The following is a 23,765-nucleotide window of genomic DNA, read 5'->3' on the forward strand; positions in this document are numbered from 1 at the left end:
ACACCACTGTCACCTCCTGCCAATTAGAGTAATTGCCCATTATCGGCACTCTCTGTTTCCTGCAACTCAACCAATTTCTGAACCATGTCAATAATTTGCCCTAAACTCTGTGGGCTTTCACCTAGTTACCAGTCTGTTATGTGGGACTTTATCAAATACCTTCTGAAAGTCCGTATAAATAACATCCATAGACATTTCCCTGTTCACTACCTTGGTGACCTCTTCAGAAAATTCAATAAGATTAGTCAGGCATGACTTTCCCTTCACGAATCCATGTTGGTTCTTCCTGATCGGCCGATAATTTTAGAGTTGTTTATTTACCCCATCCCGATGATAGACGGCCCGGGTCTCTGTCTGTGTGGTGTTTGCACATTATCCCCGTGTCTACGTGGGTCTCACCCCCCCCCCCCCACAACCCAATGATGCGCAGGGTAAGTGGATTGGCTACGCTAACTTTCCACTTAATTGGGAAAAAAAGAATTGCGTATTCTATTTTTTAAGAAAAATCCCTGATGATTGATTCCAGCAATTTCCCCACCACAGATGTTAGGCTAACGGGTCTGCAATTCCCTGGTATCCCCCTTTCACCCTTCTTAAAATATGGAGTGACGTGTGCAATTTTCCAATCCAGAGGGACTGCACCTGAATCTAGGGAACTCTGAAAGATTATAGTTAGGGCATCTACAATGTGCTCCTCTACTTTCTTTAAGGCCATGGGGTAGAAACGGTCAGGTTTTCGGGGCTTGTCACGCTTTAGTTCCATTCATTTCCCAGTTAGTCGTGCTGTTCTGGGGTTAATGTATTAAGCTCTCTTTTGACGGTCTTTTTTTTATGACTTCCAGTACTTTATCCTGCTTTTCAACTCTAAATGCGGAGGCAAAGTAATTGTTCCCGTGTCTCGAATTCAAAAGATTCCCAACTCTTTGAATGAAGACATTTTTACTCATCCCGGGATAATGACCGACGCCTTGTTCTGAGACTCTGACTATTAGTGCTAGAAAGCTGAGCCTTAGGGTACATATTCCCAACATCTACCCTGTCAAGAACCATAAAATATCATCAGCTTCAATCACATCACCTCTGATTCTTCTAAATTTGGTACAAATGTGTCCAGACGGTTATCTCTGATTTCTGAGGAGTTGTGTTGGTGCTGGGATGCGCTTTGAAATGAATGTTCCCAATTGGTTCTGCCACTCAGGTTGATAACAGATGAACAATGTCGTTTGCAGTAAAATAGCTGGATAGTAACTATTATAGCCGGGTTCGTAACTATTCCTCGTTAGTATAGTGCTCAGTAACTTCATCTGTTACAGGGAGACCGGGGTTTAATTCCCCGAGGGGGCGATATTTACTTCTATTAACGGAACATTGAAAGGCCAGTTTGTTCAGAGAGCTGGAGCGGGGTGCTCACGACGGTAAGGTCACAGGTTCGAACCTCCTACTGGTCAGGGGTCTCTATTTCGTGCCATGGCTATTCCTCTGCAGATCACCAACCAGTCCCAAGCGGCTCACCACTAACTCGCCCCTTTTTACCCCTCAACAAGTTGATTGATTGGTAATGGGGCTTGGTAACTTGTTGCAGCGCTTCTTGTATAGTGTACACACTGCTGTCACTGTGTACCAGTGAGTGAGTGAGGAGGAGGGAGGAGGAGGAGGAGGAGGCAGTACATGTCTTACCTGAAGGGAGTGAATGACACATCTGAGGATGGAGCTACGCTTCGAAAGCTAGTGATTCGAAACAAACCAGTTGGACTTTAACTGGGTGTTGTAAGACTTCTTACTGTGCCTACCCCAGTCCAATGCTGGCATTTCCACATCATCTGGAGAGGGGCAGAGGGGGCAGTGCATGTCTTACCTGAAGGGAGTGAATGACACATCTGAGGATGGAGCTATGCTTCGAAAGCTAGTGATTCGAAACAAACCAGTTGGACTTTAACTGGGTGTTGTAAGACTTCTTACTGTGCCCACCCCAGTCCAATGCTGGCATTTCCACATCAATGTTCTAAGTGTCAGGGGAAAAGGAGCGGGGTACGCGTGCTGGAAGTGGGGTCCAGAACTGAATACAATGTACAGTGCAAGGACAAACTAAATGTTTTAAAGAGCTTATCAAAATGTGTTTTATTGTGTGTTATTTCCCCATAGAGTGCCCTCTATTTGAAAAGTCGCGATACAATTGAATGGAGGTCTACAGACAGCTTTATGATTAACAGTTAGACCACGGGGCACGCGTTATTGACCAGGGAGGGGCCTGAACCTTGCGAACAACAATTTCAATTTTCTTTTCTGTCCAGGGAGCGGCGAAGGTGAGCTGCAGGAAACCCCATTTGAGCTTCACCAAATATTACAGCTATCAGCTATCTCTTCATACTCAGACAAGGTGAATGATTTTTGGATACTGTGCATTCGATAATTTATTGCAGATGGTTGAAGAAATACAAAAAACCAAGAGGGTACAATTCAAGACCAGCATCTAGAGTAATGTCCCACAGTCACCAATGTTGGCTGTTTCCCAAGCAGTTGACCCGGGTTCGATTCCCGAGCATCACCAATCTAACCTTAACTGACCTTTGAAACGTTCAAGTCGCGAACGTTGCTTTGTGACTCTAAAGACACCCGCGGGTGAAATTCAAATACTTCCAAACTCATCAATTTCCCATTGAACTCAGGTTTGTTCTTTATTGTTAATAATGACTTGCCATTGTGGGTTTGATGGCAGACCCGATTATTTGCATTAAGATGGGGAAAGTTATTGAGGAGTATGTGGAAATTAACCAAAATGGGAACGTCTCGCCGTCCGTGGTTTGGGAGGCATTGAAGGCAGTAGTGAGGGGGGAGGTCATTTCATTCAAGACAAAGGTGGAGAGGGAGGCGCGGGAGGAAGGGCAGCGGTTAATCAGGGGGATTTTGGCGGGCGGTGAAAGATATGTAGAGCACCCGGAACGGAGATATTTGGTGAGGAGAAAGGGGTTGCCGGTGAAGTTTGATCTTCTATCCAAGGGGAGGGCGGTTCAGCAATGGAGGCCCGCAAGGGGGGTTGGTTATGATTATTGTGAGAAAGCCAGTGGATTGCTGGCGGGGCATCTCCATCGGCAGGCGGCAGCGAGGGAGGTGGGTGGAGGTTTTTCTGCATCTGAATGTGAACAGGTTCGCGGATTTAGAAGAAAGTTCAGAATAGTTTTGGGACATTTGGGCATTTCGATACTGAAGGGAGGGGAGTATCGAGCTGATATTTGAAAATAAACGTAAAATCCTCTTTAGTTGATGCGGAGTGGAAACGTTACCTCCGTTTCTCTCTCCACTGGTGATGCCAGACCGGCTGAGTTTTCCCTGAAGTTTCTGTTTTTGTGTGTTGAAATTTAATGGATTTGCTTTAACCCAGATGTTTCTGGACCCTGAGGATAATTCCTGCATTTTCAGAATCCAGCACTAACTCCAGTTTGTATTGTGATTTCTGTCGGTGCATTATCGACCTGTCAACAAATACAGAAAGTAAATGTAGAGAGTGGGATATTGACAATTCAAATCAAATCAAATGACATTTCCTAATTCAACAAGGGGATGCTATCAAAGCTTTCCGATAGCGACTTTAACGGAGCTATTGTCTCATCTCGGGTTTGGATTTCATCTGGTTCTGAATGAAAGAATATTTATTATGAACACAATAATGTCCACAATTGATATTCTCTATGTCTGTCTGCGCCTGCCGAATAGAAAGAACTTTCAGCGTCAAGTGACACGGAGGCGATGTTTGCGCTCGTGTAGTCGTGGCCGAGTGGTTAAGGCGATGGACTAGAAATCCATTGGGTTGTCCCCGCGCAGGTTCGAATCCTGCCGACTACGGGAATTCGTTTTCTCATTCAGATTCAAGTTTCACCGAGTTCCTGCGGGACGAATCGTATCTGATGCGAAAGTCCCACACTTTTCAAAAGGAGGAGTTACTTTTCGCGGTAAAGTGCGCTCGATGTGAAAGGTTCAGACGCAATTGAACTTGTGTTATCATTCAGCGATTGGAGAAGGACACAGGGCTTTGTGAATGAGAGTTTCACAATGGAACATGTATTAATATTTAGGCAATGGGGATAGACAGACAGCTTTCTGATTCAGAGTTATACCATGGGGCAAGCGTTATTGACCAGGGAGAGGAGAAGTAAAAGCCTGAAACCTGCGAGCAACAATTCCAATTTTCATTTCTGTCCAGGAAATGGTCAGGGTGAGCTGCAGGAAAACCCATTTAAGCTTTATCAAATATTACAGCCATGAGCTATCTCTACAAACTCAGACAAGATGAATGATGTTTGGATATTGTGCATCGCTAATTTATTGTAGATAGTTGAATAAATACTGGAAACTAAGAGGGAACAAGCCAAGTCCAGCATCGAGAGAAATGTTGCACACTCGCCCGTCAGTCAGTAATGTTGGCTGTTTGCCAAGCACTTGATCCGATCATGTCACCTTTGTTTCATTTGTTTATCACCTTAAATCTGTTCCCAATTCTCGAAGAGTTTCGCCCTATCAACTGATTCAGACTAATCATTATGTCGAAAATCGCGATCAAATCTGTGAGCTACCTTCTCTTCTCGAAAGAGACCAGCTCCAGGCTCTCAAATCTATCTTTGATACTGTCCTTCCTCATTCATGAAAGTACTGATTTGAATATTTTCTGCACACTCTGCAATGCGTTCAAACCCTCCCTGGAGTGTGGTGTCCAGAACTGAATGCAACGTTACAGTGCAAGGACAAATAAATGTTTTAGAGCGTTTATCAAAATGTGTTTTATTCCCATAGAGTTTCCTCTATTTGAAAAGTCGCGCCACAATTGAACACGTATTTTTATTTCGTGAATGGAGGTCTACAGACAGATTTATGATTAACAGTTAGACCATGGGACACGCGTTATTGACCAGGGAGGGGCCTGAACCTTGCGAGCAACAATTCCAATTTTCTTTTCTGTCCAGGGAACGGCTAAGGTGAGCTGTAGGAGAACCCATTTGAGCTTCATCAAATATTACAGCTATCAGCTATCTCTTCAAACTAAGACAACGTAAATGATTTTTGGATAGTGCGTACTGGTAATTTATTGTAGATAGTTGAATAAATACTAAAAACCAAGAGGATACAAGTCAAGACCAGCATCTCGAGACATGTCCCACAGTCTCCTGTTAATCGCCGAATGTTGGCTGTTTGCAAAGCAGTTAATACGGGTTCGAATCCCGAGCATCGCCAATCGAACCTTAACTGACCTTTAAGACGGTCAAGTCGCGAACGTTGCTTTGTGACTCTCAAGGTACCCGCGCGGGTGCAATTCAAATAACCATATTTCCAAACTCCACCTACCTTCCATTGAACTCAGGCTTCTTCATTATTGTTAACAATGACTTGCCATTGCGGGTTTGATGGCAGACCCGATTTTTTGCATTAAGATGGGGAAAGTGATTGAGGAGTATGTGGAAATGAACCAAAATGGGAACGTCTCGCCGTCCGTGGTTTGGGAGGCATTGAAGGCGGTAGTGAGGAGATCATTTCATTCAAGACAAAGGTAGGTAGCGAGGCGCGGGAGGAAGGGCAGCGGTTGATCAGGGAGATTTTGGAGGGCGATGTCTGTGGTTATGACGTGGAGATGCCGGCGTTGGACTGGGGTGAGCACAGTAAGAAGTGGTTCGTGGATTTAGAAGAACGTCCAGAATATATTTGGGGCATTTTGGTTCTGAAGGGAGGGGAATATCGAGCTTAATTTTGAAAATAAAAGTAAAATCCTCTCTTTAGTTGATGCGGAATGAAAACGGTAACTCCGTTTCTCTCCCCAATGATGCTGCCAGACCCGATGAATTTTCCCTGAAGTTTCTGTTTTCGTGTCCAGAAACTTCCTGCATTTTCAGGATCCAGCACTAACTCCAGTTTGTATTGTGATTTCTGTCGGTGCATTAGCGCCCTGTCAACAAATACAGAAATAAAATGTAGAGAGTGGGAAATTGTGTATTCAAATCAAATCAAATGACATTTCCTAATTCAGCAAAGGGATTCTATCAAAGCTTTCTTATAGCGACTCTAACGGGGCTATTGTGCCATCTCGGGTTTGGATTTCGTCAGGTTCTGAATGAAAGAATATTTAACATGAACACAATAATGCTCACAATTGAGCAGGTCTGCCTGCTGCTACCGAATAAAAAGCTTTTGCGCTCGTGTAGTCGTGTCCGAGTGGTTAAGGCGATGAACTAGAAACCCATTGGGGTCTACCCGCGCAGGTTCGTATCCTGCCGGCTACGGATGTTGATTTTCTCATTCAAATTCAAGTTTCATCGAGTTCCTGCGGGACGAATCGTGTGTGATGCGTCAGTCCCACACTCAAAAAGAGGAGTTATTTTTTCCCGGTAAACTGCTTTCGATTTAAAAAGTCGAGACGCAATTGAACTTGTGTTATCATTCAGTGATTGGCGAAGTACACAGGGCTTTCTGAATAAGAGTTAGACCATGGCACATGCGTATTGACCAGGGAGGGGAGAAGTAAAAGCCTGAAACCTGCGAGCAACAATTCCAATTTTCATTTCTGTCCAGGAAATGGTCAGGGTGAGCTGCAGGAAAACCCATTTTAGCTTCATCAAATCTTACAGCTATCAGCTATCTCTTCAAACTCAGACAAGGTGAATGAATTTTGGATATTGTGCATCACTAATTTATTGTAGATAGTTGAATAAATATTAGAAAGTAAGAGGGAACAAGCCAAGACCAGCAACTGGCTAAATGTTGCACACTCGCCTGTCAGTCAGTATGTTGGCTGTTTGCCAAGCACTTGATCCGGTCATGTCACCTTTGTTTAATTTGTTCATCACTCTAAATCTGTTCGCAATTCTGTAACAATTTACCCCGATCTACTCTATCCAAGGTAATCATGATGTCGAAAATCTCCATCAAACCTGTGAGCTACCTTCTCTTCATTAAAGAGACCAGCTCCAGGCTCTCAAATCTGTCTTTGTTATTGTCCTTCCCAATTCATGGAAGTACTGCTTTGAATATAAGTACTGCTTTGAATGATAAGAATTTCACAATGGAACATGGGCTATTATTTAGTGAACGAAGATGTACATTCAGCTTGCTGATGAAGAGTTAGGCCATAGGCAAGCATTATTGACCTGGGAGGGGAGAAGTAAAAGCCTGAATCTTGCGAGCAACAATTCCAATTTTCAATTTTGTCCAGGCATTGGCTATGGTAAATGCAGGAAAGTTATTGTTTCGAAACAATTGCTCACCACAGTCCAACACCGGCATCTCCAAATCATGGCTATATTCAAACTAAGACAATGTCAATACTTTGGGGATATTATATATCGCTAATTTATTGTAGATGGTTGAATAAATACTAGAAACTAAGAGGGAACAAGCATGGAGAGAAATAATCCTCATTCAACAAAGTGGTGCTTTCAAAGCTTTCCTATAGCAACCTTAACAAAGCTATTGGCTCATCTCGGGTTTGGATTTCGTCAGGTTCTGAATGAAAGAATGTTTATTATGAACTCAATAATGTTCAGAATTGTATTATGTGTGTCTGCCTGCTACTACCGAACAAAAAATACCTTCCGTGTCAAATGACACCGAAGCAGCTTTTGCGCTCGTATAGTCGTGGCCGAGTGATTAAGGCGATGGACTAGAAATTTCTTGGGGTTTCCCCGCGCAGGTTCGAACACTGCCGACTATGTTTGTTCTCTTTCTCATTCAGGCTCAAGTTTCACCACGTTCTTTAGAGCGAATGGTGTCTGATGCGAAATGGTATCCCACACTTTGCAAAAAGACGAGTTGTTTTTCCCAACAGAGTGCGCTCTATTTGAAAAGTCGGGACACAGTTCAACATGTGTTATTATTCAGTGATTGGAAAAGTACACAGCGCTTTCTGGATAAGAATTTTACAATGGAACATATGCTATTATTTAGTGAACGGAGATGTACAGACAGCTTGCTGATGAAGAGTTAGGCCATGGGCAAGCGTTATTGACCAGGGAGGGGAGAAGTAAAAGACTGAATCATGCGAGCAACAATTCCAATTATCAACTTTGTCCAGGGATTGGCGATGTTGAATGCAAAAAAGCTAGTGTTTCGAAACAAACCTGTTGGACTTTAACCTGGTGTTGTAAGACATCTTACTGTGCTCACCACAGACAACACCGGCATCTCCAAATCATGGCTATCTCCAAACTAAGACAATGTGAATGCTTTTTGGATAGTGTACATCGCTAATTTATTGTAGATGGTTGAATAAATGCTAGAAATTAAGAGGGAGCAAGTCAAGACGAGCTTTGAGAGAAATAATCCACACTCACCCTTCAGTTAGGAATGTTGGATGTCTCCCAAGCACTGGATCCGGGGTCGCTTACCGAGCATTGCCAATTTAACCTTGTGGCGATCAAATGAGGACTCTCAAGTCGCGAACTTGCTTTGTGACTGTAAAGACTTCCGTGGGTGCAATTCAAATAACCATAGTTTCAAACTCCATCTACCTTCCATTGAACTCAGGTTTCTTCTTTATTGTTAACAATGACTTGCCATTGTGGGTTTGATGGCAGACCCGATTTTTTGCATTAAGATGGGGAAAGTGATTGAGGAGTATGTGGAAATGAACCAAAATGGGAACGTCTCGCCGTCCGTGGTTTGCAAGGTATGGAAGGCGGGAGTGAGGGGAGGTCATTTCATTCAAGACAAAGATAGGTAGCGAGGCGCGGGATGGAGGGCAGCGTTGATCGGGGAGATGTTGGCGGGCGATGGAATATATCTGATGCACACGGAAGCGGGACATGTAGTGAGGAGGAAGGAGATGCCGGTGAAGTTTGATCTTCTATCGGAAGAGAGGGCGGTTCAGCAATGGAGGCCCGCAAGGGATTGGCTATGAATATGGTGAGAAAGCCATTGGATTGCTGGCGGGTCATTTCCATCGGCAGGCAGCATCGAGGGAGGTGGGAGGGAGTATTTCTGCATCTGAATGTGAACTGGTTCGTGGATTTAGAAGAATGTTCAGAATATTTTTGTGACATTTGGGCATTTTGGATCTGAAGCGAGGGGAGTATCGAACTGATATTTGATAATAAATGTAAAATCCTCTCTTTAGTTGATGCGGAGTGGAAACGTTAACTGCATTTCTCTCTCCACTGGTGATGCCAGACCGGCTGCGTTTTCCCTGAAGTTTCTGTTTTTGTGTGTTGAAATTTAATGGATTTGCTTTAACCCAGATGTTTCTGGACCCTGAGGATAATTCCTGCATTTTCAGAATCCAGCACTAACTCCAGTTTGTATTTTGATTTCTGTCGGTGCATTATCGCCCTGTCAACAAATACAGAAAGAAAATGCACAGAGTCCAACAGCAAGTTGCGAATTTAAATCAAATCAAATGACATTTCCTAATTCAACAAAGTGGTGCTATCAAAGCTTTCCTATAGCAACCTTAACAAAGCTATTGGCTCATCTCGGGTTTGGATTTCGTCAGGTTCTGAATGAAGAATATTTATTATGAACTCAATAATGTTCAGAATTGTATGATGTGTGTCTGCCTGCGACTACCGAATAAAAAAATACCTTCCGCGTCAAATCGCCGAAACAGTTTTGGCGATCGTATAGTCGTGGCCGAGTGGTTAAGGCGATGGACTAAAAATCCATTGGGGTTTCCCCGCGCAGGTTCGAAACCTGCCGACTACGTATTTTCATTTTCTCATTCAGGTTTAAGTTTCACCACGTTCTTTGCAACGAATGGTGTCTGATGCGAAATGGTATCCCACACTTTGCAAAAAGACGAGTTGTTTTTCCCAACAGAGTGCGCTCTATTTGAAAAGTCGGGACACAGTTCAACATGTGTTATTATTCAGTGATTGGAAAAGTACACAACGCTTTCTGGATAAGAATTTGACAATGGAACATATGCTATTAATTAGTGAACGGAGATGTACATTCAGCTTGCTGATGAAGACTTAGGCCATGGGCAAGCGTTATTGACCAGGGAGGGGAGAAGTAAAATGCCTGAATCATGCGAGCAACAATTCCAATTTTCAATTTTGTCCAGGGATTGGCTATGGTGAATGTAGAAAGGCTAGTGTTTCGAAACAAACCTGTTGGACGTTAACCTGGCGTTGTAAGACATCTTACTGTGCTCACCACAGTCCAACACCGGCAATTCCAAATCATGGCTATCTCCAAACTAAGACAATGTGAATGCTTTTTGGATAGTGTATATCGCAAATATAATGTAGGTGGTTGAATAAATACTAGAAATTAAGAGGGAACAAGTCAAGACCAGCATGGAGAGAAATAATCCTCACTCACCCGTCAGTCAGGAATATTGGCTGTCTCCCAAGCACTGGATCCGGGTTCTGTTCCCGAGCATTGCCAATTTAACCTTGTGGCGATCAAATGAGGACTCTCAAGTCGCGAACGTTGCTTTGTGACTCTAAAGACGTCCGCGGGTGCAATTCAAATAACCATAGTTTCAAACTCCACCTACCTTCCATTGAACTCAGGCTTCTTATTTATTGTTAACAATGACTTGCCATTGTGGGTTTGATGGCAGACCCGATTTTTTGCATTAAGAGGGGAAAGTGATTGAGGAGTATGTGGAAATGAACCAAAATGGGAACGTCTCGCCGTCCGTGGTTTGGAAGTTATGGAAGCGGGAGTGAGGGGGTAGGTCATTTCGTTCAAGGCAAAGGTGGTTAGCGAGGCGTGGGAGGAAGGGCGGCGTTGATCGGTGAGATGTTGCCGGGCGATGGAATATATCTGATGCACACGGAAGCGGGACATGTAGTGAGGAGGAAGGAGTTGCCGGTCAAGTTTGATCTTCTATCGAAAGGAAGGGCGGTTCAGCAATGGAGGCCCGCAAGGGATTGGCTATGAGTATGGTGAACAAGCCATTGGACTGCTGACGGGTCATTTCCATCGGCAGGCAGCAGCGAGGGAGGTGGGAGGGAGTATTTCTGCATCTGAATGTGAACTGGTTCCTGGATTTAGAATAATGTTCATAATATTTTTGTGACATTTGGCCATTTTGAATCTGAAGGCAGGGGAGTATCGAACTGATATTTGATAATAAATGTAAAATCCTCTCTTTAGTTGATGCGGAGTGGAAACGTTAACTCCGTTTCTCTCTCCACTGATGAAGCCAGACCGGCTGAGTTTTCCTGAAGTTTCTGTTTTTGTGTTGAAATTTAATGGATTTGCTTTAACCCAGATGTTTCTGGACCCTGAGGATAATTCCTGCATTGACAGAATCCAGCACTAACTCCAGTTTGTATTGTGATTTCTGTCGGTGCATTATCGCCCTGTCACCAAATACAGAAAGAAAATGCACCGAGTCCAACAGCAAGTTGCGAATTTAAATCAAATCAAATGACATTTCCTAATTCAACAAAGTGGTGCTATCAAAGATTTCCTATAGCAACCTTAACAAAGCTATTGGCTCATCTCGGGTTTGGATTTCGTCAGGTTCTGAATGAAAGAATATTTATTGTGAACTCAATAATGTTCAGAATTGTATGATGTGTGTCTGCCTACTCCGACCGAATAAAAAAATAGCTTCCGCCTCAAATGACACCGAAGCTGGTTTTGTAGTCGTGTAGTCATGGCCGAGTGTTTAAGGCGATGGGCTAGAATGCCATTGGGGTCTCCCCGCGCAGGTTCGATACCTGCCGACTACGTATGTTCTTTTTCTCATTCAGTTTCAAGTTTCACCACGTTCTTTGGAACGAATGGTGTCTGATGCGAAATGATATCCCACACTTTGCAAAAACACGAGTTGTTTTTCCCAACAGAGTGCGCTCTATTTGAAAAGTCGGGACACAGTTCAACATGTGTTATTTTTCAGTCATTGGAAAAGTACACAGCGCTTTCTGGATAAGAATTTTACAATGGAACATATGCTATTAATCAGTAAGCGGAGATGTACAGACAGCTTGCTGATGAAGAGTTAGGCTATGGGAAGCGTTATTGACTTGGGAGGGGAGAAGTAAAAGCCTGAATGATGGGAGCAACAATCCCAATTTTCGATTTTGTCCAGGGATTGGCTATGGTGAATGCAGAAAAGCTAGTGTTTCGAAACATACCTGTTGGACGTTAACCTGGTGTTGTAAGACATCGTACTGTGCTCACCACAGTCCAACACCGGCATCTCTAAATCATGGCTATCTCCAAACTAAGACAATGCGAATAATTTTGGAGAGTGTATATCGCAAATTGATTGTAGATGGTTGAATAAATACTAGAAACTAAGAGGGAACAAGTCAAGACCAGCATGGAGAGAAATAATCCTCACTCACCCGTCAGTCAGGAATGTTGGCTGTCTCCCAAGCACTAGATCCGGGGTCGCTTACCGAGCATTGCCAATTTAACCTTGTGGCGATCAAATGAGGACTCTCAAGTCGCGAACGTCCGCGGGTGCAATTCAAATAACCATAGTTTCAAACTCCATCTACCTTCCATTGCACTCAGGTTTCTTCTTTATTGTTAACAATTACTTGCCATTGTGGGTTTGATGGCAGCCCCGATTTTTTGCATTAAGAGGAGAAAGTGATTCAGGAGTATGTGGAAATGAACCAAAATGGGAACGTCTCGCCGTCCGTGGTTTGGAAAGTATGGAAGGCGGTAGTGAGGGGGGGAGGTCATATCATTCCAAACAAAGGTGGTTAGCGAGGCGCGTTAGGAAGGGCAGCGTGGATCGGGGAAATGTTGGCGGGCGATGGAATATATCTGATGCACACGGAAGCGGGACATGTAGTGAGGAGGAAGGAGTTGCAGGTGAAGTTTGATCTTCTATCGAAAGGGAGGGCGGTTCAGCAATGGAGGCCCGAATGGGATTGGCTATGAGTATGATGAGCAAGCCATTGGATTGCTGGCTGGTCATTTCCATCGGCAGGCAGCAGCGAGGGAAGTGGGAGGGAGTATTTCTGCATCTGAATGTGAACTGGTTCGGGGATTTAGAAGAATGTGCAGAATATTTGTGTGACATTTGGGCACTTTGGATCTGAAGCGAGGGGAGTACCGAACTTATATCTGATAATAAATGGAATATCCTCCCTTTAGTTGATGCGGAGTGGAAACGTTAACTCCGTTTCTCTCTCCACTGATGATGCCAGACCGGCTGAGTTTTCCCTGAAGTTTCTGTTTTTGTGTGTTGAAATTTAATGGATTTGCTTTAACCCATATGTTTCTGGACCCTGAGGATAATTCCTGCATTTTCAGAATCCAGCACTAACTCCAGTTTGTATTTTGATTTCTGTCGGTGCATTATCGCCCTGTCAACAAATACAGAAAGAAAATGCACAGAGTCCAACAGCAAATTGCGAATTTAAATCAAATCAAATGGCATTTCCTAATTCAACAAAGCGGTGCTATCAAAACTTTCCTATAGCAACCTTAACAAAGCTGTTGGCTCATCTCGGGTTTGGATTTCGTCAGGTTCTGAATGAAAGAATATTTATTATGAACTCAATAATATTCAGAATTGTAGAATGTGTGTCTGCCTGCTACTACCGAATAAAAAAAAAACCTTCCGCGTCAAAACACCGAAACAGTTTTGGCGCGCGTGTACTCGTGGCCGAGTGGTTAAGGCGATGGACTAGAAATCTATTGGGGTCTCCCCGCCCAAGTTCGAACCCTGCCGGTTACGTATGTTCTTTTTCTCATTCAGGTTCAAGTTTCACCACGTTCTTTGGAACGAATGGTGTCTGATGCGAAATGGTATCCCACACTTTGCAAAAAGACCAGTTGTTTTTCCCAACAGAGTGCGCTCTATTTGAAAAGGCGGGACACAGTTCGACATGTGTTATTATTCAGTGATTGGAAAAGTTCACAACGCTTTCTGGATAAGAATTATACAATGGAACATATGCCATTAATTAGTGAACGGAGATGTACAGACAGCTTGCTGAAGAAGAGTTACGCCATGGGCAAGCGTTATTGACGAGGGAGGGGAGAAGTAAAAGCCTGAATCATGCGAGCAACAATTCCAATTTTCAATTTTGTCCAGGGATTGGCGATGGTGAATGCAGAAAAGCTAGTGTTTCGAAACAAACCTGTTGGACGTTGACATGGTGTTGTAAGACATCGTACTGTGCTCACCACAGTCCAACACCGGCATCTCTAAATCATGGCTATCTCCAAACTAAGACAATGTGAATGCTTTTTGGATAGTGTATATCGCAAATTGATTGTAGATGGTTGAATAAATACTAGAAACTAAGAGGGAACAAGCATGGAGAGAAATAATCCTCACTCACCCGTCAGTCAGAAATGTTGGCTGTCTCCCAAGCACCAGATCCGGGTTCGCTTACCGAGCATTGCCAATTTAACCTTGTGGCGATCAAATGAGGACTCTCAAGTCGCGAACGTCCGCGGGTGCAATTCAAATAACCATAGTTTCAAACTCCATCTACCTTCCATTGAACTCAGGTTTCTTCTTTATTGTTAACAATTACTTGCCATTGTGGGTTTGATGGCAGACCCAATTTTTTGCATTAAGAGGAGAAAGTGATTGAGGAGTATGTGGAAATGAACCAAAATGGGAACGTCTCGCCGTCCGTGGTTTGGAAGGTATGGAAGGCGGTAGTGAGGGGGGAGGTCATTTCATTCAAGACAAAGGTGGTTAGCGAGGCGCGTTAGGAATGGCAGCGTGGATCAGGGCGATGTTGGCGGACGATGGAATATATCTGATGCACACGGAAGCGGCACATTTAGTGAGGAGGAAGGAGTTGCAGGTGAAGTTTGATCTTCTATCGAAAGGGAGGGCGGTTCAGCAATGGAGGCCCGCAAGGGATTGGCTATGAGTATGGTGAACAAGCCATTGGATGGCTGGCTGGTCATTTCCATCGGCAGGCAGCAGCGATGGAGGTGGGAGGGAGTATTTCTGCATCTGAATGTGAACTGGTTCGTGGATTTAGAAGAATGTTGATAATATTTTTGTGACATTTGGGCATTTTGGATCTGAAGCGCGGGGAGTATCGAACTTATATTTGATAATAAATGTAAAATCCTCCCTTTAGTTGATGCGGAGTGGAAACGTTAACTCCGTTTCTCTCTCCACTGATGATGCCAGACCGGCTGATTTTCCCCTGAAGTTTCTGTTTTTGTGAGTTGAAATGTAATGGATTTGCTTTAACCCAGATGTTTCTGGACCCTGAGGATAATTCCTGCATTTTCAGAATCCAGCACTAACTCCAGTTTGTATTGTGATTTCTGTCGGTGCATTATCGCCCTGTCAACAAATACAGAAAGAAAATGCACAGAGTCCAACAGCAAATTGCGAATTTAAATCAAATCAAATGGCATTTCCGAATTCAACAAAGCGGTGCTATCCAAACTTTCCTATAGCAACCTTAACAAAGCTATTGGCTCATCTCGGGTTTGGATTTCGTCAGGTTCTGAATGAAAGAATACTTATTATGAACACAATAATGTTCAGAATTGTATTATGTGTGTCTGCCTGCTCCTCCCGAATAAAAAAATACCTTCCGCGTCAAATCACCGAAACAGCTTTGGCGCTCGTGTAGTCGTGGCCGAGTGGTTAAGGCGATGGTTAGCAATCCATTGGGGTTTCCCGCGCAGGTTCGAAACCTGCCGGCTACGTATGTTCATTTTCTCATTCAGGTTCAAGTTTCACCACGTTCTTTGCAACGAATGGTATCTGATGCGAAATGGTATCCCACACTTTGCAAAAAGACGAGTTGTTTTTCCCAACAGAGTGCGCTCTATTTGAAAAGTCGGGACACAATTCAACATGTGTTATTATTCAGTGATTGGAAAAGTACACAGCGCTTTCTGGATAAGAATTTGACAATGGAACATATGCTATTAATTAGTGAACGGAGATGTACATTCAGCTTGCTGATGAAGACTTAGGCCATGGGCAAGCGTTATTGACCAGGGAGGGGAGAAGTAAAATGCCTGAATCATGCGAGCAACAATTCCAATTTTCAATTTTGTCCAGGGATTGGCTATGGTGAATGCAGAAAAGCCAGTGTTTCGAAACAAACCTGTTGGACATTAACCTGGTGTTGTAAGACATCTTACTGTGCTCACCACAGTCCAACACCGGAATCTCCAAATCATGGCTATCTCCAAACTAAGACAATGTGAATGCTTTTTGGATAGTGTATATCGCAAATATATTGTAGATGGTTGAATAAATACTAGAAATTAAGAGGGAACAAGTCAAGACCAGCATGGAGAGAAATAATCCTCACTCACCCGTCAGTCAGGAATATTGGCTGTCTCCCAAGCACTGGATCCGGGTTCTGTTACCGAGCATTGCCAATTTAACCTGAGGGCGATCAAATGAGGACTCTCAAGTCGCGAACGTTGCTTTGTGACTCGAAAGACGTCCGTGGGTGCAATTCAAATAACCATAGTTTCAAACTCCACCTACCTTCCATTGAACTCAGGCTTCTTCTTTATTGTTAACAATGACTTGCCATTGTGGGTTTGATGGCAGACCCGATTTTTTGCATTAAGATGGGGAAAGTGATTGAAGAGTATGTGGAAATGAACCAAAATGTGAACGTCTCGCCGTCCGTGGTTTGCAAGGTATGTAAGGCGGGAATGAGGGGAGGTAATTTCATTCAAGGCAAAGGTTGGTAGCGAGGCGCGGGAGGGAGGGCAGCGTTGATCGGGGAGATGTTGGCGGGCGATGGAATATATCTGATGCACACGGAAGAGGGACATGTAGTGAGGAGGAAGGAGTTGCCGGTGAAGTTTGATCTTCTATGGAAAGGGAGGGCGGTTCAGCAATGGAGGCCCGCAAGGGATTGGCTATGAATATGGTGAGAAAGCCATTGGATTGCTGGCGGGTCATTTCCATCGGCAGGCAGCAGCGAGGGAGGTGGGAGGGAGTATTTCTGCATCTGAATGTGAACTGGTTCGTGGATTTAGAAGAATGTTCAGAATATTTTTGTGACATTTGGGCATTTTGGATCTGAAGCGAGGGGAGTATCGAACTGATATTTGATAATAAATGTAAAATCCTCTCTTTAGTTGATGCGGAGTGGAAACGTTAACTCCGTTTCTCTCTGCACTGATGATGCCAGACCGGCTGAGTTTTCCCTGAAGTTTCTGTTTTTGTGTGTTGAAATTTAATGGATTTGCTTTAACACATATGTTTCTGGACCCTGAGGATAATACCTGCATTTTCAGAATCCAGCACTAACTCCAGTTTGTATTTTGATTTCTGTCGGTGCATTATCGCCCTGTCAACAAATAATGAAAGAAAATGCACAGAGTCCAACAGCAAATTGCGATATTAAATCAAATCAAATGGCATTTCCTAATTCAACAAAGCGGTGCTATCAAAACTTTCCTATAGCAACCTTAACAAAGCTATTGGCTCATCTCGGGTTTGGATTTCGTCAGGTTCTGAATGAAAGAATATTTAGTGCGAACTCAATAATGTTGAGAATTGTATTATGTGTGTCTCCCTGCTACTACCGAATAAAAAAATACCTCCCGCGTCAAATCACCGAACAGCATCTGCTCTCGTGTAGTCGTGGCCGAGTGGTTAAGGCGATGGACTAGAAATCCATTGGGGTTTCCACGCGCAGGTTCGAACCCTGCCGACTACGTATGTTCTTTTTCTCATTCAGGTTCAAGTTTCACCACGTTCTTTGGAACGAATGTGTCTGATGCGAAATGGTATCCCACACTTTGCAAAAAGACCAGTTGTTTTTCCCAACAGAGTGCGCTCTATTTGAAAAGTCGGGACACAGTTCGACATGTGTTATTATTCAGTGATTGGAAAAGTTCACAACGCTTTCTGGATAAGAATTATACAATGGAACATATGCCATTAATTAGTGAACGGAGATGTACAGACAGCTTGCTGAAGAAGAGTTACGCCATGGGCAAGCGTTATTGACGAGGGAGGGGAGAAGTAAAAGCCTGAATCATGCGAGCAACAATTCCAATTTTCAATTTTGTCCAGGGATTGGCGATGGTGAATGCAGAAAAGCTAGTGTTTCGAAACAAACCTGTTGGACGTTGACATGGTGTTGTCAGACATCGTACTGTGCTCACCACAGTCCAACACCGGCATCTCTAAATCATGGCTATCTCCAAACTAAGACAATGTGAATGCTTTTTGGATAGTGTATATCGCAAATTGATTGTAGATGGTTGAATAAATACTAGAAACTAAGAGGGAACAAGCATGGAGAGAAATAATCCTCACTCACCCGTCAGTCAGAAATGTTGGCTGTCTCCCAAGCACCAGATCCGGGTTCGCTTACCGAGCATTGCCAATTTAACCTTGTGGCGATCAAATGAGGACTCTCAAGTCGCGAACGTCCGCGGGTGCAATTCAAATAACCATAGTTTCAAACTCCATCTACCTTCCATTGAACTCAGGTTTCTTCTTTATTGTTAACAATTACTTGCCATTGTGGGTTTGATGGCAGACCCAATTTTTTGCATTAAGAGGAGAAAGTGATTGAGGAGTATGTGGAAATGAACCAAAATGGGAACCTCTCGCCGTCCGTGGTTTGGAAGGTATGGAAGGCGGTAGTGAGGGGGGAGGTCATTTCATTCAAGACAAAGGTGGTTAGCGAGGCGCGTTAGGAATGGCAGCGTGGATCAGGGAGATGTTGGCGGGCGATGGAATATATCTGATGCACACGGAAGCGGCACATTTAGTGAGGAGGAAGGAGTTGCAGGTGAAGTTTGATCTTCTATCGAAAGGGAGGGCGGTTCAGCAATGGAGGCCCGCAAGGGATTGGCTATGAGTATGGTGAACACGCCATTGGATTGCTGGCTGGTCATTTCCATCGGCAGGCAGCAGCGATGGAGGTGGGAGGGAGTATTTCTGCATCTGAATGTGAACTGGTTCGTGGATTTAGAAGAATGTTGATAATATTTTTGTGACATTTGGGCATTTTGGATCTGAAGCGCGGGGAGTATCGAACTTATATTTGATAATAAATGTAACATCCTCCCTTTAGTTGATGCGGAGTGGAAACGTTAACTCCGTTTCTCTCTCCACTGATGATGCCAGACCGGCTGATTTTCCCCTGAAGTTTCTGTTTTTGTGAGTTGAAATGTAATGGATTTGCTTTAACCCAGATGTTTCTGGACCCTGAGGATAATTCCTGCATTTTCAGAATCCAGCACTAACTCCAGTTTGTATTGTGATTTCTGTCGGTGCATTATCGCCCTGTCAACAAATCCAGAAAGAAAATGCACAGAGTCCAACAGCAAATTGCGAATTTAAATCAAATCAAATGGCATTTCCTAATTCAACAAAGCGGTGCTATCAAAACCTTCCTATAGCAACCTTAACAAAGCTATTGGCTCATCTCGGGTTTGGATTTCGTCAGGTTCTGAATGAATGAATACTTATTATGAACACAATAATGTTGAGAATTGTATGATGTGTGTCTGCCTGCTCCTCCCGAATAAAATAATACCTTCCGCATCAAATCACCGAATCAGCTTTTGCGCTCATGTAGTCGTGGCCGAGTGGTTAAGGCGATGGAATAGATATCCATTGGGGTCTCCCCGGGTAAGTTCGAACCCTGCCGATTACGTATGTTCTTTTTCTCATTCAGGTTCAGCTTTCACCACGTTCTTTGGAACGAATGGTGTCTGATGCGAAATGGCATCCCCCACTTTGCAAAAAGACGAGTTGTTTTTCCCAACAGAGTGCGCTCTATTTGAAAAGTCGGGACACAGTTCAACATGTGATATTATTCAGTGATTGGAAAAGTACACAGCGCTTTCTGGATAAGAATTTTACAATGGAACATATGCTATTAATTAGTGAACGGAGATGTACATTCAGCTTGCTGATGAAGACTTAGGCCATGGGCAAGCGTTATTGACCAGGGACGGGAGAAGTAAAATGCCTGAATCATGCGAGCAACAATTCCAATTTTCAATTTTTCCAGGGATTGGCTATGGTGAATGCAGAAAAGCTAGTGTTTTGAAACATACCTGTTGGACGTTCACCTGGTGTTGTAAGACATCGTACTGTGCTCACCACAGTCCAACACCGGCATCTCCAAATCATGGCAATCTCCAAACTAAGACAATGTGAATGCTTTTTGGATAGTGTATATCGCAAATTGATTGTAGATGGTTGAATAAATACTAGAAATTAAGAGGGAACAAGTCAAGACCAGCATGGAGAGAAATAATCCTCACTCAACCGTCAGTCAGGAATATTGTCTGTCTCCCAAGCACTGGATCCGGGTTCTGTTACCGAGCATTGCCAATTTAACCTTAGGGCGATCAAATGAGAACTCTCAAGTCGCGAACGTTGCTTTGTGACTCGAAAGAGGTCCGCGGGTGCAATTCAAATAACCATAGTTTCAAACTCCACCTACCTTCCATTGAACTCAGGCTTCTTCTTTATTGTTAACAATGACTTGCCATTGTGGGTTTGATGGCAGACCCGATTTTTTGCATTAAGATGGGTAAAGTGATTGAGGAGTATGTGGAAATGAACCAAAATGGGAACGTCTCGCCGTCCGTGGTTTGGAAGGTATGGAAGGCGGGAGTGAGGGGAGGTCATTTCATTCAAGACAAAGGTAGTTAGCGAGGCGCGGGAGGAAGGGCAGCGTTGATCGGGGCGATGTTGGAGGGCGATGGAATATATCTGACGCACACGGAAGAGGGACATGTAGTGAGGAGGAAGGAGTTGCAGGTGAAGTTTGATCTTCTATCGAAAGGGAGGGCGGTTCAGCAATGGAGGCCCGCAAGGGATTGGCTTTGAGTATGGTGAGCAAGCCATTGGATTGCTGACGGGTCATTTCCATCGGCAGGCAGCAGCGAGGGAGGTGGGAGGGAGTATTTCTGCATCTGAATGTGAACTGGTTCGTGGATTCAGAAGAATGTTCAGAATATTTTTGTGACATTTGGGCATTTTGGATCTGAAGCGAGGGGAGTATCGAACTGATATTTGATAATACATGTAAAATCCTCTCTTTAGTTGATGCGGAGTGGAAATGTTAACTCCGTTTCTCTCTCCACTGATGATGCCAGACCGGCTGAGTTTTCCCTGAAGTTTCTGTTTTTGTGTGTTGTAATTTAATGGATTTGCTTTAACCCAGATGTTTCTGGACCCTGAGGATAATTCCTACATTTTCAGAATCCAGCACTAACTCCAGTTTGTATTGTGATTTCTGTCGGTGCATTATCGCCCTGTCAACAAATACAGAAAGAAAATGCACAGAGCTCAACAGCAAATTGCGAATTTAAATCAAATGACATTTCCTAATTCAAGAAAGTGGTGCTATGAACGCTTTCCTATAGCAACCTTAACAAAGCTATTGGCTCATCTCGGGTTTGGATTTCGTCAGGTTCTGAATGAAAGAATATTTATTGTGAACTCAATAATGTTCAGAATTGAATGATGTGTTTCTGCCGACTCCAACCGAATAAAAAAAAACCTTCCGCGTCAAATGACACCAAAGCAGCTTTTGAGCTCGTGTGGTCGTGGCCGAGTGGTTAAGGCGATGGACTGTAAATCCATTGGGGTGTCCCCGCGCACGTTCGAACCCTGCCGACTACGTATGTTCTTTTTCGCATTCAGGTTCAAGTTTCACCATGTTCTTTGGAACGAATGGTGTCTGATGCGAAATGGTATCCCACACTTTGCAAAAAGACGAATTGTTTTTCCCAACAGAGTGCGCTCTATTTGAAAAGTCGGGACACAGTTCAACATGTGTTATTATTCAGTGATTGGAAACGTACACAGCGCTATCTGGATAAGAATTTTACAATGGAACATATGCTATTAATTAGTGAACGGAGATGTACATTCAGCTTTCTGATGAAGACTTAGGCCATGGGCAAGCGTTATTGACCAGGGAGGGGAGAAGTAAAATGCCCGAATCATGCGAGCAACAATTCCAATTTTCGATTTTGTCCAGGGATTGGCTATGGTGAATGCAGAAAAGCTAGTGTTTCGAAACATACCTGTTGGACGTTCACCTGGTGTTGTAAGACATCGTACTGTGCTCACCACAGTCCAACACCGGCATCTCTAAATCATGGCTATCTCCAAACTAAGACAATGCGAATGCTTTTTGGATAGTGTATATCGCAAATTGATTGTAGATGGTTGAATAAATACTAGAAACTAAGAGGGAACAAGTCAAGACCAGCATGGAGAGAAATAATCCTCACTCACCCGTCAGTCAGGAATGTTGGCTGTCTGCCAAGCACTGGATCCGGGTTCTGTTACCGAGCATTGCCATTTTAACCTTATGGCGATAAATGAGGACTCTCAAGTCGCGAACGTTGCTTTGTGACTCTAAAGACGTCCGTGGGTGCAATTCAAATAACCATAGTTTCAAACTCCACCTACCTTCCATTGAACTCAGACTTCTTCTTTATTGTTAACAATGACTTGCCATTGTGGGTTTGATGGCAGACCCGATTTTGTGCATTAAGATGGGGAAAGTGATTGAGGAGTATGTGGAAATGAACCAAAATGGGAACGTCTCGCCGTCCGTGGTTTGGAAGGGATGGAAGGCGGGAGTGAGGGGAGGTCATTTCATTCAAGACAAAGGTGGTTAGCGAGGCGCAGGAGGAAGGCAGCGTTGATCGGGGAGATGTTGGCGGGCGCTGGAACATATCTGATGCACAAGGAAGCGGGACATGTAGTGAGGAGGAAGGAGTTGCCGGTGAAGTTTGATCTTCTATCGAAAGGGAGGGCGGTTCAGCAATGGAGGCCCGCAAGGGATTGGCTGTGAATATGGTGAGAAAGCCATTGGATTGCTGGCGGGTCATTTCCATCGGCAGGCAACAGCGAGGGAGGTGGGAGGGAGTATTTCTGCATCTGAATGTGAACTGGTTCGTGGATTTAGAAGAATGTTGATAATATTTTTGTGACATTTGGGCATTTTGGATCTGAAGCGCGGGGAGTATCGAACTTATATTTGATAATAAATGTAAAATCCTCCCTTTAGTTGATGCGGAGTGGAAACGTTAACTCCGTTTCTCTCTCCACTGATGATGCCAGACCGGCTGATTTTCCCCTGAAGTTTCTGTTTTTGTGAGTTGAAATGTAATGGATTTGCTTTAACCCAGATGTTTCTGGACCCTGAGGATAATTCCTGCATTTTCAGAATCCAGCACTAACTCCAGTTTGTATTGTGATTTCTGTCGGTGCATTATCGCCCTGTCAACAAATCCAGAAAGAAAATGCACAGAGTCCAACAGCAAATTGCGAATTTAAATCAAATCAAATGGCATTTCCTAATTCAACAAAGCGGTGCTATCAAAACATTCCTATAGCAACCTTAACAAAGCTATTGGCTCATCTCGGGTTTGGATTTCGTCAGGTTCTGAATGAAAGAATACTTATTATGAACACAATAATGTTCAGAATTGTATTATGTGTGTCTGCCTGCTCCTCCCGAATAAAAAAATACCTTCCGCGTCAAATCACCGAAGCAGCTTTTGCGCTCATGTAGTCGTGGCCGAGTGGTTCAGGCGATGGAGTAGAAATCCATTGGGGTCTCCCCGCGCAGGTGCGAACCCTGCCGATTACGTATGTTCTTTTTCTCATTCAGGTTCAAGTTTCACCACGTTCTTTGGAACGAATGGGTCTGATGCGAAATGGTATCCCACACTTTGCAAAAAGACGAGTTGTTTTTCCCAACAGAGTGCGCTCTATTTGAAAAGTTGGGACACAGTTCAACATGTGATTGGAAAATTCACTGATTGGAAAAGTACACAGCTCTTTCTGGATAAGAATTTTACAATGGAACATATGCTATTAATTAGTGAACGGAGATGTACATTCAGCTTGCTGA

At 43.7% G+C, this 23,765-nt stretch overlaps 8 non-coding genes across 8 annotated transcripts; all 8 read left to right on the forward strand.

Annotated features, from left to right (window-relative positions):
* The first annotated feature begins 3,758 nt into the window (after positions 1–3,758).
* On the forward strand, positions 3,759–3,840 carry trnas-aga (transfer RNA serine (anticodon AGA)). Its single transcript has one exon. It is a non-coding gene; the product is annotated as a tRNA-Ser (tRNA).
* A 5,753-nt stretch (positions 3,841–9,593) lies between these two features.
* trnaf-aaa (transfer RNA phenylalanine (anticodon AAA)) lies at positions 9,594–9,675 on the forward strand. Its single transcript has one exon. It is a non-coding gene; the product is annotated as a tRNA-Phe (tRNA).
* Positions 9,676–11,581: 1,906 nt separating this feature from the next.
* On the forward strand, positions 11,582–11,663 carry trnas-aga (transfer RNA serine (anticodon AGA)). The gene has a single exon. It is a non-coding gene; the product is annotated as a tRNA-Ser (tRNA).
* A 1,885-nt stretch (positions 11,664–13,548) lies between these two features.
* Positions 13,549–13,630, forward strand: trnas-aga (transfer RNA serine (anticodon AGA)). The gene has a single exon. It is a non-coding gene; the product is annotated as a tRNA-Ser (tRNA).
* A 3,861-nt stretch (positions 13,631–17,491) lies between these two features.
* On the forward strand, positions 17,492–17,573 carry trnas-aga (transfer RNA serine (anticodon AGA)). The gene has a single exon. It is a non-coding gene; the product is annotated as a tRNA-Ser (tRNA).
* Positions 17,574–19,447: 1,874 nt separating this feature from the next.
* trnas-aga (transfer RNA serine (anticodon AGA)) lies at positions 19,448–19,529 on the forward strand. The gene has a single exon. It is a non-coding gene; the product is annotated as a tRNA-Ser (tRNA).
* Positions 19,530–21,432: 1,903 nt separating this feature from the next.
* On the forward strand, positions 21,433–21,514 carry trnay-gua (transfer RNA tyrosine (anticodon GUA)). The gene has a single exon. It is a non-coding gene; the product is annotated as a tRNA-Tyr (tRNA).
* Positions 21,515–23,419: 1,905 nt separating this feature from the next.
* On the forward strand, positions 23,420–23,501 carry trnas-aga (transfer RNA serine (anticodon AGA)). Its single transcript has one exon. It is a non-coding gene; the product is annotated as a tRNA-Ser (tRNA).
* Positions 23,502–23,765: the final 264 nt, after the last annotated feature.

The sequence above is a fragment of the Scyliorhinus torazame genome, chromosome 4, assembly GCF_047496885.1.
Source record: "Scyliorhinus torazame isolate Kashiwa2021f chromosome 4, sScyTor2.1, whole genome shotgun sequence".
Lineage (NCBI taxonomy): Eukaryota > Metazoa > Chordata > Chondrichthyes > Carcharhiniformes > Scyliorhinidae > Scyliorhinus > Scyliorhinus torazame.